The sequence below is a fragment of the Cardiocondyla obscurior genome, linkage group LG21 (assembly GCF_019399895.1).
Source record: "Cardiocondyla obscurior isolate alpha-2009 linkage group LG21, Cobs3.1, whole genome shotgun sequence".
NCBI classification, from domain to species: domain Eukaryota; kingdom Metazoa; phylum Arthropoda; class Insecta; order Hymenoptera; family Formicidae; genus Cardiocondyla; species Cardiocondyla obscurior.
The window spans coordinates 3,570,400-3,577,899 of NC_091884.1; the positions used below are offsets into that span (position 1 = coordinate 3,570,400).

Here is a 7,500-nt window from a genome sequence, read left to right on the forward strand (position 1 = left end):
CTGGTGTTGGTGGGGTGTCTTTGCAGACTCCTTCATTGCAGCACCATCTATTGAGCTATACAATTGCTTAGCCCATCTATTTGCGAGCATTTCTGGAGTATTATACTTTATTCCGTGGTCTGTTAATCGTTTCTCGCATATTTTAATTTCTTCCTCCACGTATTTCGTGAGTCCTTGGTGATTGGTGTTTCGTAGTACTGCCAGAAGTCGTCCTCTTCTAGATAGTGGCGCTGTCCATCTCATTGCTGGCACTCCTAATCCTCCGTCTTTTATGCTCGTGTGGAAGTACGCTACTGGTACGTCATGTGGTAGTACCAACCATTTGCGTATTGCTGCTCTCACAATTTTATCTGCCTTGTTAAGTGATCCTATTGTTACTGTTCCCAGCGCTAGCTGGTAGTATAGTTTAGGAATCACCGTGGTTCGTAAGGCATACATTCTCTGCTGTGGTTTGAGAGGCGCTGTTGTGAGAGTGTCCAGGTAAGGCTTTATTGTTCGAGTTGGGTGACACTGTGTTCTTCCTTCTGCGGTGAATATTATACCTAGGTATCGCCATTCATCTGTGCGTGATAGTGCCCGTAGTTGTCTGTTGTTGCACGTAAACGTTGTAGTGACATCGACAGCTGTCTTTTTCCTGTGTGGTGTTGCCTTGATTGCTATCGTTGTGCTCTTTTCTACGTTCACCATCATTCCGCAGTCCTCTAGATACGTTGTCGTGGTATCTATTAGTTTTTGGAGGCCCGCTGCTGTGCTTGCGAATAACAGTAGGTCGTCCGCGAAAGCCGCCGCGTTGATTCTTGTGTCTCCCAAATTCGATCCTATCTCCTGTGGTAGTGACTGTAGTAGCCAGTGTGTAACGGCGTTGAAGATTATTGGAGATAGTGGGTCTCCTTGTCGTACACCTCTTTTTGGGTGTATTGGCCTGGATGTCCAGCCTTTTCCTTCCAGTTGTGTTTTGGATTCTGCATATGTTCTTGCCAGGTAGCGCAGCATTGCGGCCGGGACGCCCATGTTGGTTAGCGTGCTCTCAATTGCTGTGTGTGTAATGGAATCAAACGCTTTACTGACATCTATTGATGCCACGTATATTGATTTATATTCCTTTCGGTGGTATCGGAGAAGAGTGTCCAGCAGGTGGATGTTGTCTGCACAGCCATCTGTTGATCTAAATGCTCTCTGTCTGAGGTCAATGTTCAGTTCTTTTTCCATTCTTTTTGCCAGTATTTTGTGGAGTCCTCTCAGTAGTATTGGTGGTATTGTGATTGGTCTAAATTCTCCTGGTTGTTTTGCATCCTGTTTCTTGGGCAGGAATATAGTGCGAGAGAGCAGCATATCTGCCGGTGGTGCTTCACACCACATGATTAGGTTGTATAATCTTAATATGATCTCTGTTGGAATTGATCTATATTGTCGTGCTGTTACTCCATCTGGTCCTGGTGCCGTTGTGAGTGGAATTTTGGCTATTTTCATATCTTCTCTTCCAATTGGTTCCCATATATTGGTCTTTATTGGAACCTTGATTTTGTGTGGTGCTGTTTGTCCATCTGTGGTCATTATATTCTTCCAGAATGGTTCCATTACCTCCCTGGCTGGTTGACTTTCGTTATTAGTTTTCTCCAGGATATTTGTTATGCAGCGCTTCCTATCTTTTCTCCACATTGTTTGTGTCCAGCCGTATTCTTTCCGTCTCTTTATTCTTCTGGATTCTGCATTAGGCGGAGTCTGTTCAGTTTTCTTCCCTTTTTGTCGTGGTGGTCGTGGAAAGATTTCTCTAAGGTAGAGTGCAACTTCATGTTTTGTTGCCTCTTTTCCTTTGCTTCGTGCTTCCATTGCTATCTTATGTAGCTTTTTCCCTTGAAAATCACTCGTCCTTGGTTCTCTTAGTGATTCGAGATACGTTAGAAATCTGTCTTCCATTTCGTTGTCATCCATCCTGTCTTCTTCTTCTTCGGAGATTGGTCCCTGGTTTCTTAGTTGTTCTATGTATTCTTGGACCATGTTCTTATACTCCTGTTGCCGTCTTTTGCCTTTGATTGCTTCCCCGGATCTATTTGGGAAGAATCGCACTAGCTCTTGATTGAGGAATCTTGTTTGGTTTTCAACAGTGAGCTGAGCTTCCTTCCTTGCCATCATGGTCATTTCTTCATGTGACCATCTTGCTTTCTCTGCGACTGGTAGTTCTTGGCCATCGTACCATTCCTTATGGGTGCGTTGTTCATGCACTGCTTTTCCCCTGGTTGTTTGGAATCGTCTGTTGCATCCCGGGAATCCACATTGGTAGTCGGTTGCATCTCCTTGACCCTGAGTCGTTGGTGTGGGAAGGCCAGAGGGCCCCCCACGTTCATCCGAGGCTTGGTTTATAGTGTGTACAGGGCCAACTCATACGAGCGGAGGGGCTGGCAACCCCAAGGCTCGGTGGCGCCGAGATCCCCCTCTTACCTGACATCTCACTGCCTAGACAGGATAGTCAGGTGGCGAGCCCCTAATTTTCTTATTAGGGGGGAGTTCGACTTGATGGCCCCCTCCGAAAATTCCGAAGAGGGGCGCATCCTGCAGCCATGGCGTCCCTTTCCCCGAATCCGCATCCAGATCACCGAGAAAAACACCTCGGGTATACCGCCACCCTGGCGGGACCCGAACTCGAGTCTCCAGATTACGAATCCAGGGTCTAGTTACCACGACCACTGACTCGCCTTAAGAGAGTCATAGTTACTCCCGCCGTTTACCCGCGCTTGCTTGAATTTCTTCACGTTGACATTCAGAGCACTGGGCAGAAATCACATTGCGTCAACACCCGCGAGGGCCATCGCAATGCTTTGTTTTAATTAGACAGTCGGATTCCCCTAGTCCGTGCCAGTTCTGAGCTGAGCGTTGAATGGCGGCCGAAGAGGACGACCACGACGGCTCGCGCCGCCACGGAAGCCTCGCAGCAAGGAAGATCCGCGGGAGGCCAAGGCACGGGACCGAGCTCGGATCCCTGAACCGGCGCGAGAACGCCGATAGTTCACCTCGCCCAGGCCCGGCACGTCAGCCAGACCCGCTTCCCGACCAAGCCCGACACGCCCCGCTCCTCAGAGCCAATCCTTATTCCGAAGTTACGGATCCAATTTGCCGACTTCCCTTACCTACATTAGTCTATCGACTAGAGGCTCTTTACCTTGGAGACCTGCTGCGGATATGGGTACGAACCGGCGCGACACCTCCACGTGGCCCTCTCCTGGATTTTCAAGGTCCGAGGGGAAGATCCGGACACCGCCGCAACTGCGGTGCTCTTCGCGTTCCAAACCCTATCTCCCTGCTAGAGGTTTCCAGGGAACTCGAACGCTTATACAGAAAAGAAAACTCTTCCCGGATCTCCCGACGGCGTCTCCAGGTCATTTTGGGTTACCCCGACGAACACTCTTACGAGGGCCCGAATTGTATGCGGTTCCGCTGCCGGGTTCCGGAATAGGAACCGGATTCCCTTTCGCCCGACGGGCGTGTGTCAAAAGTTCACTCACCGCGCGCGACGGCACACTCGCGTGTGCGCGCGCTTTTTGTGTGCGCGAGACTTTTCTGCGACAACGAGAGTATCGTACGCCGTCATTGACATAGGATTTCTCCTAGGGCTTAGGATCGACTGACTCGTGTGCAACGGCTGTTCACACGAAACCCTTCTCCACGTCAGTCCTCCAGGGCCTCGCTGGAGTATTTGCTACTACCACCAAGATCTGCACCGACGGCGGCTCCAGGCAGGCTCGCGCCCAGACCCTTCTGCGCACACCGTCGCGACCCTCCTACTCGTCAGGGCTTCGTGGCGGCCTGTAAGCTCCGGGCGAGGAGTTACCCACGCCCTGCCCACGGCCGCCCCACTTGCCGCTGACGGCAGAGTATAGGCTCGACGCTTCAGCGCCATCCATTTTCAGGGCTAGTTGCTTCGGCAGGTGAGTTGTTACACACTCCTTAGCGGATTCCGACTTCCATGGCCACCGTCCTGCTGTCTTAAGCAACCAACGCCTTTCATGGTGTCCCATGAGCGTCGAGTTGGGCGCCTTAACTCTGCGTTTGGTTCATCCCACAGCGCCAGTTCTGCTTACCAAAAATGGCCCACTTGGCACTCTGATCCGAGATGCTCGTGGCTTCATAGTTCAAGAAAGCCAGAGATCTCACCCATTTAAAGTTTGAGAATAGGTTGAGGTCGTTTCGGCCCCAAGGCCTCTAATCATTCGCTTTACCAGATGAGACTCGCGCGCGTTCCGTGCGGAACGGCCGAGTGCCAGCTATCCTGAGGGAAACTTCGGAGGGAACCAGCTACTAGATGGTTCGATTAGTCTTTCGCCCCTATACCCAGTTCCGACGATCGATTTGCACGTCAGAATCGCTACGGACCTCCATCAGGGTTTCCCTGACTTCGTCCTGACCAGGCATAGTTCACCATCTTTCGGGTCCCAACGTGTACGCTCTGGGTGCGCCTCTTCTCGCAATGAGAACGAGACGCCCCGGGAGTGCGGAGCCGCATCGCGACGCGGCCCATCCTCCCTCGGTCGACAACCAGGGCCGACCTTCACTTTCATTACGCCTTTAGGTATCGCTGATCCCAATGACTCGCGTACATGTTAGACTCCTTGGTCCGTGTTTCAAGACGGGTCCTAAGAGTACCCAAAGCAGTAGCGTCGCCGACCGGTATCGGTCCCCAGAGTTGCCCCGGGGAACGTTTGCAGGCCTGTCGAAGGTTAACCGTACGACCAACAGCGGGCCAGGACCGGTGACGGCGCTAGGTCCGTAAGCCTCCGTGTACCGTGGCGCGCGCTTGCGACGGCCTCGACGCACTCCCGCGTGTGTGAGAGCTGCGGCCTGATACCTTGCGTGTACCGCCGGGCAGCCGGCCGGGCGACCGAGGGTTTGACGGCGTGCCGTGTTACCGGCGACGCGTCAGACACCGCACCCGGGCCGTAGACCGACACCCAGCGGGTCGCGACGTTCTACTAGGGGAGAAGTGCACGACGACGAAAACGCCGGACATCGGCGCGCGGCAGCGTGCCCGCGCGCGAGCCGTGAGGCCCCGCGGGCATCGCCCACCGACGCGAAGCCAGCGTCGCTGACGATGAATCTCCCCGTTCGATCTTTTGGGTTTCTTAGGTTTACCCCTGAACGGTTTCACGTACTCTTGAACTCTCTCTTCAAAGTTCTTTTCAACTTTCCCTCACGGTACTTGTTCGCTATCGGTCTCGTGGTCGTATTTAGCCTTAGATGGAGTTTACCACCCACTTAGAGCTGCACTCTCAAGCAACCCGACTCTAAGGAGAGATCCTCCCGAGACGCGCACCGGTCGCTACGGGCCTGGCACCCTCTGCGGGTAAGTGGCCCCATTCAAGATGGACTTGGACGCGACGCGGCACCTCGGGATAAGCGGACCCTCCCAAACACCACATTTCCCTGCGGCGGAACCGCGGGATTCGGTGCTGGGCTCTTTCCTGTTCGCTCGCCGCTACTAAGGAAATCCTGGTTAGTTTCTTTTCCTCCGCTTAATAATATGCTTAAATTCAGCGGGTGATCTCGCCTGCTCTGAGGTCGTCAAAAGAAATTGTCGTGAGGCTGTACTATATATATATAATACGAAGAAGGCGAGACGACGACGACGACGACGCGAGAGAAAAGAGAAACGCAACGCGGCGAAACGCCGCGCGCGAGCGCTTGGTTAGACTACGCCGCGTGCCCCGGTCAAGAGCTGCTACCATACATAGCGCTTTCGTGGACTCGGGAACACGCGCGGTCGACCCGCGCGCGATCTCTCACCTCGCACACACTTTTGCTGCGCAGGGGGCGATCGGTGCACGCAAAATATTTGAAAGAAGAGACGAAGGGAAAATGAGAAAACGAACGAGGCAGAGAGAACAACCGCGAGAGCGTGGTGGTCTTTCGTCGACGTTGCGTCAACCGCGCCGCGATCCGCGCGCCCGCGCGCGCCAACCAACCGACCACGACGACAACTGGCCAGCCAGCCCGACGCGAACGTCGGAGGCCGGTTTGCGCGTCGTGGTGGCGTCGGCAACGCGACTGCGGCGGCGGCCGGCAGCAGCTGCAGCGGCGACGACCACTCTCTCTCTTATAATACGGTCAGGTTCTCTCGTATCTTTGCTTCGTCGTATATATCTCTAAAATCCCTCCTCTCGAGTTTCCTTTGCGTTGGCGGCGGTAAAGCGACGATATGCGCTCTGTGCAGAAGGAGAACGAGGAGGCGCGCGATTATCTCGCGGCCTCTATTCTCCTCTCCGATCTTCATTCGAAGAAGGAGAGGAAAACTCAAACTCGGTTCTCCGCGCTCCTTATGAACTACTTCTCCGTGGATCAGCCTTGGATCCCGCGCGCGCCGCAAGCGGCACACAGGCCACCTTCCGGGAGTACAAGCGCGAACGAATTGTCGGCTTGTTTCACTCCGGGCGGCGGCGCGCGAGAGGCAGATCTACTCTTTTTCGTTCGGCGCGTATATACGTATAACGTATAAACTCCTTGCAAGAGCTCGCCACGTTTATCACCACCGCGCACGTCCTTCCCTCCCGTGCGTGTGTGCGTGCGTGCGTCTCTCTGCGATTCTCGATCGCATCTTTCGGTCGGTCGTCGTTCATTCGTTCGACCCTCAAACCTCGTTATTTCGGACGACGCCCAACGGGGGCGCAAGAGTACGCCGCCGTTCCGCGAGTATAGAGAGAGCGCGCGCAGAGAGCGCGAGAGCCTTCGTAAAACCCTGATGGAATCCAGCAACTCGCCGCGTGGATAGCGTGCGTAGTGTGCCTGATACCCCGGGAAAGGCGTCATCGACGACTCCTCGCTTCTCTCTCTTTCTCGTGGATGCGGGTATAACTCTCTCGCCGGCCGCCGCGATCGGGCGAACGTCCAACGAATCGCTCGTACGCGGCCGTCGAAACGGCGCGCGCAAGCAGTTTGTCTTCGATAAAACGACCCTCAGCCAGGCGTGGTCCGGGAATTGTATCCGTGGACCGCAATGTGCGTTCGAAATGTCGATGTTCATGTGTCCTGCAGTTCACAAGTTGACGCGCAATTAGCTGCGTTCTTCATCGACCCACGAGCCAAGTGATCCACCGTTCAGGGTAATCGTTCCTTCGCGCACCAAGTACGCTCTATCAAGGAATAGACAACAATGTGCGTCTTCTTCGTTTTGGCCCTTCGATCAGCCTGGCCGCGCGTCCGAGCACGCGCGGACCGCCGCCCCTGTTACGGGGGCTACGGCACAATAATGGAGAGAGAGGGAGACGTCGGTTGTCGGCGCGGTGCGAAAACCGGGAGGTTGCGTCTCTCGCGAAGCGAGAGCCGGGGCGGAACTCTTTGAAAAACCATCGGGGTCGAAAATGACTAGCATATTCGACGAACCCTTCAGCGCGCGCGATCGCGCGCGCGCGCGCGGGACCGGAGGAAGAGCAGCGGCGAGAATCGTCGCACTCTCCACTCCTCGCCCGGCGCGCACGACGACGCGGCAGCATAGGTTACCACCGGTACGCGGCG

The 7,500-nt window shown here is 54.6% G+C and overlaps 1 non-coding gene and 1 pseudogene across 1 annotated transcript; both read right to left on the reverse strand.

Moving 5' to 3' along the window:
- LOC139110821 (large subunit ribosomal RNA) overlaps positions 1-5,553 on the reverse strand; it is a 7,629-nt pseudogene extending 2,076 nt beyond the window's left edge.
- Positions 5,554-6,936: 1,383 nt separating this feature from the next.
- LOC139110815 (5.8S ribosomal RNA) lies at positions 6,937-7,091 on the reverse strand. The gene has a single exon (XR_011547070.1). It is a non-coding gene; the product is annotated as a 5.8S ribosomal RNA (ribosomal RNA).
- Positions 7,092-7,500: the final 409 nt, after the last annotated feature.